Raw genomic sequence first — 12,092 nt, forward strand, 5'->3', positions numbered from 1 at the left:
TTCAACATGTCAAACGTTTACACAATAGCTCTGCTACTGAAGTTTATTGTCACACTTAACTATTAAATCATTGAAATGTATGCATATATTTTAGATGTGTAAAGGCCTCTTTATAGCAACATATGCGTAATACAATATCACTGCAGTATGTTTAATAAGATTATTTAACATTTACAGTAATTCAATATCTTGATGTTACTCTGTTTTGCAGTAAACAAGTGTGCTGTGAGTCCCACAGGGGATAGGCTGTACATCACCAGCTGGGACCAGAACAAGCTTCTTACCCTGGCCAGGGATGGCACACTCCTGGCTACATACTCAGACCCAGCACTAGGGTGGCCAGAAGGTCTACATGTGACCCCTGCAGGCCAGGTGCTGGTCTGTGGACGACTGTCCATCACTGTACTACAGGTGGGCTGGGAGGGGCAGAGTAAGCTGGCTACTCTTGCTACTCAGGAGGATGGAGTGAGGTGGCCAATGTCAGTCTGCTACAGCAGCACCACATCATCCATCATTGTGGGACAGTGGTGGGGTGACAACATCCTGGTGTTCAGAGTGGAATAGTGTGTACATGTATGTATTAGTTGTTGTTATTAGTGATTAGTATTTCAATGACAATGTGTTGTTTAGCATACAAACATAGTAGTGTGTGATGTAACAATACAACATTGTGTGTGTAGTTAAAGATACAAATAATTTATGTGCACATATTGTTATCTGATTACACAATGTGAGGGTTTTTGTTGGAACATAAGATGTAATGCATATTATGTTATGTTGTCATAACCTTTGTGTCATTATGGTCCTAAAATTTAGATCTTGTAAACGTTGCATGAAAAAACAAAGCATTTCAACTGAAAATTTAATATTTCTACATATATGCACATGTACATAGCAACTGAGGCTATTTTTAGACTTTCATTTCTATAAACACCATGCCATGTAAGAAATGCATATGGATGAATACTTTTTTAATAAAGTATGACATTGTTTAAGTAATCTTTGGAGGAGTATATATTGATATTTTATGCAATGTTTACAGAAAGGTAACACTTGATGTGAGATTTATTAATTTGCCATATTTTATGATGTTGAACATGTCTTATTGATTTTTATTACATTTATATAAATGTGTGTGAGTCCTAAATATACAAGAAATACATCAAGCTATTCTGCTGCTCCAGTTGCTGCTGAGTCGGGACAATGATGCTGAGGATGTGGGGGACAAGCATGACGCAGAAGGTAAAAGAGACGCATTGTCAGGCCTTTTCTTGGCCACTTTGGGAAAAAATGCAATTTTGGGATTTTGAATTTGTTTCGTGCTAAAAGTCCATTGATTTGGGAAAAACACATTTAATATAAGTATTTATAATACTTCAAATTATAGGAATAAAATCCTATTATAATAGTTATAAACTTTGTTAGATCTAATTGAAACATAATTGAGATAAGGAACAGCATATCATACACGCTTTGGGTATGGGTCCGTTTAACAGACCCATAAATACTCAAGGAAAAGCCCTGCTTGTGTATTTCCTGTTTATTAATATGAGGTGGAAAAGAATAGTATGAATTTACATAAGGTAAAATAAGGTAAAATATCCTTTTAAATTGTTTGTTTTTTGTAAAATCATATAAATTAGTCCGCATGTTATTTTGTGGTTAAAAAAAGACTTCCATGGACGTGGTAGTTAATTGTGACTTTCTCAGTTTGGAAACAATAAATATGGAATTTGTGTCAGTTATTTTCCAGTGTGTTTGTATTTAATTTGTGAATCGTTCAACCCTTAAAATCAATAAAAAATAATGTCCCGCGAATAATAATGTTTTTGCAGTGTATAAATAAGTGAAGTGGAAGAGAATGATATGATATGATTTCACAGAAGGTAAAATGACGTCTAATTTTGTTTTTAGTACAACTTATTTAACTTGATGATCAATAACTCAAACCCTTCTCCAGCTCGATGCTTTCCAACTTACCGGTACAGACACCTCAAAAACACAACACTGCAATAATTTCTGTCATCCCCATGCAGGCCTTGAGTTTTTATAAAGCTGTGAGATATTTAATTAAGCCTATTTGATTGGAATCTATTCCATCTAATGCCATATAGAGTCTGTTTGCGAGGAGGTGTTAAGTTTTCATTGTGTATACAGTGTTGTTTTTTTTATGTCAAAACAGGCCAAGTCACAAAGGATCATGATTTACATAAAACCACAATTTTTTCACGGGATATTATGCGTTCTTGTTAGTTACATGTAATAAATGCATGTTGTTTCATGGAGTTAACGAGTATTGAAAAGTGTAAAGAAAAATAATTGAATGGGAAAATTTGTATGGGAAAATAATTTAAACAAGCAAATTCGTTGAATTGATAGCCCACGCCAATATGCTTCTGGAAACAAAAGTATTATATTTGACACTCAAAACAACATTTTTTCAAGATACAAAGGGCCAAAACTTCGTTATTAAATGATGGTGTACAATGCCATTTGGCGTGCATCATCCTTTTATCCATATATATATATACTCATTTCATGTTTCAATAAAATCCGCCAAAGCACTTCAAAAAAATGGCTCCGGACACACAAAAAGCATTTTTCAAGATTCAAAGGGCCATAACTCTGTTATTAACTGATGGTGTACAATGCCATTTGGGGTGCATCATCCTCTTATCCATATGCATACTATATATATATACTCATACCAAGTTTGAATGTAATCCGCCAAAGCACTTCCAAGATATGGCTCTGGACAGACGGGCGGACTGACGGAAAGACGGACGGACGGAAGGACTGACAGACAACGCCAAAACATTATCCCTCCGCCTATGGTGGGGGATATTAAAAAGTACAGAAACTCGTATTGAGCACCTCTAAACTCACAAATTCGCACTGAAAGAAGCCCAAAAACGTTTTAATAATATTATATTTCTTCTTCGATATAGCTTATAAGAAGTTTACAATATATTTACTGTATTATGTTATATAAGTTAATGTTATTTCCTCTTGAAAGCCCTTTATAAATTTAAGCACCGACAATGGAAGCCATATGTCTTATCAGGCATTATTATAATAATTTTCATTGTTCAAACATTTCTACATGAAGGATCAATCTGAAATTTTTGCATGCACATTTAGGATAGATGAAAAATGATAAGGAAGTGCATATTTTTTGCGTTTTAAACAGTTCAGGTTGTCTTATAGGTTACATTATACTAAATAATTTCTTCATGTAGGGCTGTACTCACTAAAAAAATCATATTTTACTCGAAGCCATGTTTTACACTTTAGACTGGTGTTCTGGCTTTATCTCTTGGATATATCGGAAGGGAAAGAAAAGGTGCTCACTACTTAATTCCTGACTTGTGATAAAGTTAGAGACTTAAGTACAAGTTTGACCTGAAAACAGTTACATTGCACTAGAAAATGGCCGGAAAATTTAAAGTGCAAAAGAAGTAGAGCTTGATTTGAGTAAAGTTAATGTTTGGTTTTAACATGACATATCTTTTTTATTGCTTAAATCGATTCAACTTAGAATGAACTGTCAGTAAAAGTTTGGTTATGGTGGTCTCTGTATCTTCTTTTGTGAAAATCAAGTATGATGAGCGGCAATTTGGCTTATACAATTACACTGAAAGTTAAGTAAGAATAATACTTATGAATTTACAGGTTATTAAAGCATTAGCCAACACTTTTAATGTTTTAATACAAAATGGTTTAATTGCATTAATTTTCATTAATTGCTATTTAGGACAAGGCACCAATGAAATGCCAAATTAGAAATTCAGATAATTATGTTTTGCTGCTCAAAACCTTCACATCCAATCAAGAGGCATATATGTGGTGTATTATACATTGTAATATAAAAATGTGTTACAAGTTCATTGCCCCCACTCTAGTGTTGTTGTTTTCAGGAGATCACCAGCATTGATATTGAGTTGGCCAAGCAACAGCACCAGTCTGGCCTGCAGAAACCCCAATACAGAACGATCCTTTCCCTCCCCTGATCCCTAGCTCCTCCCACTGGACCTCAGGCCACAAAGGGTCAGCATCGTTACACAAGTCTGTTCTGCAATAAATCCTCAGCACGTCAAGTTTTCACGCGCTGTTATGAACAACCGAAATGTCCGTGTCGAGATTTCCCCAAGCAAGTCCAAGTGATTTTGTTTAGCTCTAGTGCCATAGTAGGATGAGTGTTACAGAAGCGAGATGTTATAGCAGTACTTATGGTAACGCTAACAGTAAACGCTAACAGTTAGTTCTCGCTGTGGACATCACAAAGAATCTCACGGAGAATGAAACGTTGAATAATTTGTTTCATTCTTTATAAGACAGCTATATATTCAGCGAGGAATGAGAGCAAATCAAAGAACAATCGAAATGATTTATTCAGAAGTGTATCTGCTGTAGATAGTTGTGGTGCGCCTCAGACGCGAAATCCGCCAATTATTGAAAACATGTTGCTAAAAGTAAACACTTCCGGTTTTGTTACAAGCACTTTGCACTCCGAGGCCAAAGTGCATCGCATTGAATTGAGACTAAATAAGGCTTAAAAACATGACACCAGTTTTGTTGTATGGTCCAGTACGCCCTTCGACTCTCAACCTGAAGTTAATCAGAACTCAAACTCGGCCCTTTACAATATCTGCGAGGCCAGCATATTAGCTCAGCTTCTCAGCTTCAGGTGAGACCTTACTGTGTTATTAATTTTGTCAAAGATTGGGCCTAAATTCAGCCCCATTCCTCAAAAAGTCTATTTTTTTTAAATATTTACTGGTTAAAATTTACAAAGCAATATTTGCCAAAACAAGTGTTTGATAGGTTGCAACAATGAGTTACTTGCCTTATTAAGCTGTATAAGTTGAAACTTAGTACAATTAAAGGGATCTTTTCACGCTTTGGTAAATTGACAAAATTGAAAAAAGTTGTTTCAGATTCGCAAATTTTCGTTTTAGTTATGATATTTGTGAGGAAACAGTAATACTGAACATTTACCATGGTCTAATATAGCCATTATATGCATCTTTTGACGATTTTAAAACCTAAAAATTATAAAGCGTTGCAACGCGAAACGATTGAATAATTTGGAGAGTTCTGTTTTTGTCGTTAAATTTTGTGAAACTACGAAGATTGCTTATATAAGGTATAAAATACGTTAAGTATGTATACTCTGCGGAATAGCTCAGTAGGCTAAAGCGTTTTTACTTCAGGACTCTGGCAGGACTCCAGGGGTCACTGGTTCGAAACCTGCTCCGGGCAATGTTCTTTTCCTTTTTTTAATTTTATTATTGATTTTTTACTGGATCTTTTACGATCCAATGTTTACATTTATCAATATAAAGAATTTAATGAATAAGTTAAAAAAATGCCAAAATCTGTGAAAAGGCCCCTTTAAAATACAAATCAAAAATTCTAAAGTGTTAAGTATTTGTGTTCACGTATAACTGATTATGATTTTTATTTAAATTAGAAACCGGATGTTTGCAAAGACAAAATCACTATACTGCTTTCATATCCTTATGCACACACTTTTAACGCCAGGGACTAAACATTACATCTAAGGTCTGTCTTACAAAAACAATGGCATAAAATGTAGACATCAACTAGTATCGATTCAATATCATGTATATATATAAGAGATTTAACCAGAATAGGCTATAATTACTAGTATAGTGGCCCCTGGTAGCAAGACAGAGTATCATATACTTAATTCACCATAGACTTTCATCTGTTTTTGCATTTCTGTCTAATCCATAGGCAAAACGTGTGTGATCAAGTACTCATATACTTACAGTATTGTGTCTTATATGATTTGTTGTATTGTCTAACATTTAAAGTTTTTAGTCTCGCATAATAAGTTGTGCACATTCAAATTTGTACAGTCTCATATTTTAAGTTGTTCAGTGTCATTTTAAAAGTTGTATTGTTTTACAGTTAAAGTTGCCGAGTTTAAAATGATATAGTCATACATTGTACGTTGTTAATTCTCACATTTATAGTTGTAAAGTTTCACAATGAAAGTTGTTTTAAGTCAAAACTATTAAGGAGGACAGTCTCGCACTTAAAATTACTGAAATCATGCCAGTCAGTCCGTCCGTCTGAAAACTTTAACATAGGACATAACTTTTGCAATATTAAAAATCGCAATTTGATATTTGGCATGCATGTGTATCTCATAGAGTTGCAAAATTTAAGTGGTGAAAGGCCAAAGTCATCCTTCAAGATTAAAGGTAAAAACAAACAAATGGAATGGCAGTAACACGCTTAAAAGGGAGATAATTTTTCATTTGGCAGGTACAGATCATTTTTACAAGGGAAGTAATATCTGTAAAGGGTTATAATCAAAAACAAAAATATATAATCAAAGCGGCGCAGTAGGAGCATTGTGTTTCTGACAAACACATCTCTTGTTAAAAAAAGTATTACACATTGCTATGAACTGTACTTTACTCTGTATTTTTCGCGGTTTAAAACCCAAAAATTTCAATATTAAGTTTTTTGGGCATAACATATTGATACAACGCTATTCTGAGTTCTTATTGTTGAAACATTAATTGCGATATTCTACATATCAATTATAGATGCAATATTTCAAATATTAATTATAGACGCAACGTTTGGCATTAAAAAGCAGGTGTGTAAAGTATTTTGTTGCAGGGAAAATTCATTTGTCTGTAAGTCTAAACCAATCGGGTTTTAGTTTACTTTCTATTTTCTTTTCAGCAAACACTATAAGCCGCCAAGATAAAAACATTGTTGAAGTGAAAGTTGATGACAATCCTGACCCCTTCGCTCAATTCAGCACAAAAACGACTTGCGTCAGAGTAGCAAGCCGCCAAACATCTTCTCCAATGTTGGCTACTTCAACACTTCTTACAGCGTAGCCTTGGCGAGTTCGACTATCATCCAATTGCTGAGCAACAATTCAATGCTGAGAATCGACAAATTGTTCCAGACGAGTCGCTTACACAGAAAATATCTGATCCAACAGATAGAGCAGGCGTTGCATGACTTGTCCCTTATTGCGACTGACCTAGATAAGTTGCTCTCGAATAATGTGAACCTTATGCCAGTATGCGATTGACACCATTTAACAACAGTTGTTGTTGAGAATTCCCGGGTTTGAGGTGGCAACTTTGGCGATGGGACTCGCTCCATCTCTGTCTATGGCCCGGTCAAAGCAGCAGCAGCAGCAATAAGAACAACAAGTAGTATCTGAGCGGTTCTCTGGGATATGGGGCTTCATGCATGTGCTTAAAGTGTCATCCCAGAATATCCTGTGCAGACTGCACATACATTAAGTCCTATTAAAGTGTCATCCCAGATTAGCCTGTGCAGACTGCACATACATTAAGACCTATTAAAGTGTCATCTCAGATTAGCTTGTGCAGACTGCACATGCATTAAGTCCTATTAAAGTGTCATCCCAGATTAGCCTGTGCAGACTGCACATACATTAAGTCCTATTAAAGTGTCATCTCAGATTAGCCTGTGCAGACTGCACATACATTAAGTCCTATTAAAGTGTCATCCCAGATAAGCCTGTGCAGACTGCACATACATAAAGCCCTATTAAAGTGTCATCTCAGATTAGCCTGTGCAGACTGCACATACATTAAGACCTATTTTCATAAATGAGGCTCATATAGTTCAATTAACATCAGTCCTATTTCAGGCTGATTGAGGAATAGCTTCTAACATCAATTGTGAATTATTCGTTTTTAAATTGATCAAACTTAGTATTTAAATAATAAATAAAAGTTGATCTGATATCAGTTTTAGTCATAGAAGGTAAGGGCGTAGTTTTATCTATTTTTTGGCCAAAATTCAAACCCTGAACCAAAAGTTTCTCCTTGCATAATTAAAATATCTGCTTTAATCGAATTGTTGAATTCTCTTAAATTTTAGTAAAAAAATATTTAAATGCCTTCAGCACATTTAAACATTATTTTCTTCATTTATTTTCAATATTTAATTAAATTCCTGCATTTTGTTTTAAGAACCTGTTCCTACATGAACCTATGCAATCATAGATCGGTACCTAGCTGAACAACATGCTCTCTGGTCAGCTGGGCCCAGACGCCCAGGGACACCTCCTTGCCCAGGACCTTGGGACAAATGTTCAAATAGTACTACCCGCAGAATGCAGCCACTCTGAATCCGGGGCTCCATACTTTCTTGGCCAGGGGACAAGACTACCTCGTCAATAAGGTACGTTGGTAATGTAATTTATCATGTATAATGTGTAGTGTTTTACTCCAATTGTCAAAGAAAATAGTTTGTGTTTGTTTAATATTGATAAAACTATATCCTGGCTGCTAACTAAAACAAAACATTAATGTAGTTGTAAACTATTTATAATGGCTGCCATTTGTATTGCCTTGAAAGGGCTTGGTGGGAGTGGGAGCATACAAATTTGTCCTTGTCTATAATTCTCCCTGTCCTTCCTTTCATCCTTCCTTAAGTCTCAAAGGGACATAAAATGTTTGTATCAAGTGTTTAGTGTATATCTCATTTGTATCAAGATCCATCAAACATACTTTATTTCTTAAATATTGTTTTCACTCAAACAACATTGATTGACTTCTTATATAACTGATGCCATTTCAGAATGCAATTAAATTATTTTGTTTACAGGGACACATTTCTGGGATGCGCTTTGATCTTTTTTTCTGTTCACAGAGGCCTTATACTCACAAGTTCAAGCCCAGTGAGCGATGTTCACATTATCAAACTCTGCATCTCAAAAGGTAAGTCCCCTTGCCATTGCAAAAGGGGCCACTGTGGCAAAGCATTCAGGAGACCCAGTCTTAAGAGCCTAAAACTTTTGCAGCAATTAAGCTTTCATCACAAATACCCAATAGGTAAAACCCAATACAAACTGGGGTTTCTGATCTTCAATTAACTGACCAGTTTATCGTAACTAAGTTTAAGGGTTTAGCCACAAACAACTGGTTCTTATACAGAAATTTAAATAAAATGCAAAAGTGTCAAATTTAACATCTAGAGTTATATTAAAACTCAAAACCACAACAACAACAACAGCAAACAAATAACAGGTACCAACATATCTGTCTATTTTACTCTTTACAAAATCAGGTTCCATATCAACTGTAATTATGATTCTTAAACTAACATTCAATTACGAAGGGGGATCAGTGATGTTGGTAGCTTTTATTTAAGAGGGGTATATAGGAGTGAACTTGTCTGTCGGTTTGTCGGTTGGTCCGTATTAAGTGTACGCTCTCTAATTAAAGTTGTTTTCATCCAATCTTCATCAAAGCTTGGTCAGAAGTTGAATTCAGATTATGTCTAGGTCAAGAATGAATATGGGTCATGTCGGATCAAAAACTAGGTAACGGTGTCACTTAGTGCGTTTTAAAAATTCAGCATGTTGTCCGTTCTCTAATTCAAGTAGTTTTCATGCAATCTTCACGAAACTTGATCACAAGTTTTATCTAGATGATCTCTAGGCCTAGTTTGAACATGGGCCATGCCGGGCCAAACACTAGGTCATGGGATCACTTAGTGCGTTTTAAACATTGAGCAGTGTGTCCGCTCTCTAATTGAAGAAGTTTACTTCCGATCATCTCCAAACTTGGTCAGAAGTTTTATATAGATGATCTCTAGGCCATGATCGAACATAATACATGCCGGGCCAAAAACTAGGCCACGAGTTCATTTAATGCGTTTTACACATTCAGTATGGTGTCCGCTCTCTATTGCAAGTACATATCATCCGCTCTTCAACAAACTCGGTCAGAACTTTGATCTAGATAATCTCATGTTCATGGTCATGTTCGAACATGGACAATGCACGGTCAAAACCTAGGTCATGGGGTCACGGGTGCATTTTACACATTCAGCATGGTGTTCCATATTTCAAGTACTTTTCATCCGCTCTTCATGTGTGGGTATTTGTCACATCTGTTTCAAAGCTCTATCTAATTTTTTGTGAATGGCTTTTTGAGAGAGTATCAAGTTTCTTGCCAGGGTTGAACCCGCATTTTGTTACTTGAATTTTTTATGAAATGCTAAAACAGTCTTAATTATTTTTGTCTTAACTGAGACATGACATACTTAATTGCAGAAACCTGGATAGCAAAGCGTAGAGTTTGTTCTTGAAGCATTTGCAACAGCAGCAGTCATCATCTTGAGATTCTGGCATCTCCATTGTGAAGGACCCTCAGTCTGTGATCATGCAGAGCGATCCTCAGGTGAGTGTTCAAGTCATGTGTATGTTTATTGCACGTTCAGAGATGTGTGGGTGCATGTAGATTTACCTTTGTTTGCCCATACGTTCATCCTGCTGTTGGATGTTAATGTCTAGTCTTAACTCAAAAAGTATTGATTCTAGTGTGACTAAACAAAACATACATTCCAGACTGTAAACTTGCCTACTTCTGTATTTTGTTTCTTAACATAAGTTGAATTTTGAGACAAAAGCCAAATGTGGATGTATGTTGGCAAACCATTTTTCCTACTTGGCAAAAGACATTTGAGTCCAATGGCAAAATGTATCTGCACCATCAAATCCCTATCCAAATTGTTTGGTAATAAAAGGTTACACTTCAATTTAAATATTAATTATTATTGTATGAATAGTTTCAGGACCATCATGATCTGTATAGCTTCAAATCATATAAATAACATTCTGAAATACCAAGTGCTGTGCTGTTTCTTGCTTTTTCATCGGTATAAAAAATTAAATGAAAAACTGACATTTTCAGTAACGAGTGTTTCTTTTTCAGATGCCGTTTGACAAAATCAAACCATTCAATCAGAAACACAGCCTGTTGCAGCAGTTGTTACCATATTGATCCCAGTCAAACCTAAGAAGCTCAAAGATGAATACTGTTTTGGATGTGCTAGTCTCTACATACCTCCTGGTTTGTTCAGCACTTACGTTGACTCTTTGACCTTTGACTTTTATGACGGGTGGACATGAATGACCTTGTTTAGATCAAAATGGCCGAATGACACATCACAAAAATTCAAGTGGAAAGCCAGAAAGTCATATCAACAGCCACATTTTGTATGTGACCAGCCAAGTTGTATTCAACGAAAAACAATAGTTTACGTATGTTACCAACCAAGTTCAATTCCAATAATAACAATAGTTAATGTATTTTGGAAATTATGATGCATGTTAAGTATTTTAAAAGCACGCATATTAAATGTCTATCTAATGTATTTGTCTGTATCAGGAAACTTTAACTACAGATTTCGATCCTGATAATGGTAATAAATGGGAAATATTACCAAAGATTTTTTAAGATTGTCAAAGCTGTTTAAATAATGCTGGTAACTTGGACAAAATTGAAAAAATATTGTAGTATTTGTTATAAGACATGTTTCAGTTTTCTGTTTTTTACCCGTAAATATAGATAAGCTAGAAAAAATATTTATTCAGAAAGGTGTAAAATGTTTACGCTTCAGATTTTTGTCTATCAACCTTCTGAAAACAATACTAGTCAATTGGCTCATTCGGGTCGGTATTCGATCATGAATCTTTTTTAGTAGCATACTATGTATTTCATGGGAATATAAATAAATTTTGGGTAAAATTATTTAATCTACCTAAAATAATCGATTCTGTATTTACTACTAATACTTTGTTGATTTCAATGGATATTGTTTGTTAAATGATTAGAGTATGACTCTTATTGAAAAGCTTTAAATGAAACTGTGAATTAAAAAATAAATATTTAATTTGTCTTAGAGTTTTATGAAAAATGGCAAAAGATTGTTAAGTTCTGTTGTTATATCATATACTAAAATGGTCATAAGTGTTAACATTTGTTTTCGGACATAATAGTTTATTATGCTTTATATTTGTATATAAAGACGACAAGATTGTATCCTCTTTAATCAGTGAGTAACTTAATCAAGATTTCTTGATCACTGTATCAAGTGTATATGTTGCCATTTATACATAGTGCAACTGTAAAACAATTGTATTTTAAATGTAATGTATCAATGTATTGTTGCCATTTTTATAAGATAAACTCACTGTTAACATTAATTTGTACAAACCATTGTTTAAAAAACATTTCTTGTGTCAATGCTAAAATATGTATTAAACTGTT

General features: G+C 34.8%; 1 long non-coding RNA gene across 1 annotated transcript; it reads left to right on the plus strand.

Moving 5' to 3' along the window:
* The first annotated feature begins 466 nt into the window (after positions 1 to 466).
* LOC127856394 (uncharacterized) lies at positions 467 to 11,077 on the plus strand. The gene is made up of 7 exons (XR_008038014.1): positions 467 to 573; positions 1,185 to 1,242; positions 3,918 to 4,047; positions 6,727 to 8,214; positions 8,686 to 8,753; positions 10,094 to 10,220; positions 10,755 to 11,077. It is a non-coding gene; the product is annotated as an uncharacterized LOC127856394 (long non-coding RNA).
* Positions 11,078 to 12,092: the final 1,015 nt, after the last annotated feature.

This window comes from Dreissena polymorpha, chromosome 13 (genome assembly GCF_020536995.1).
Source record: "Dreissena polymorpha isolate Duluth1 chromosome 13, UMN_Dpol_1.0, whole genome shotgun sequence".
Lineage (NCBI taxonomy): Eukaryota > Metazoa > Mollusca > Bivalvia > Myida > Dreissenidae > Dreissena > Dreissena polymorpha.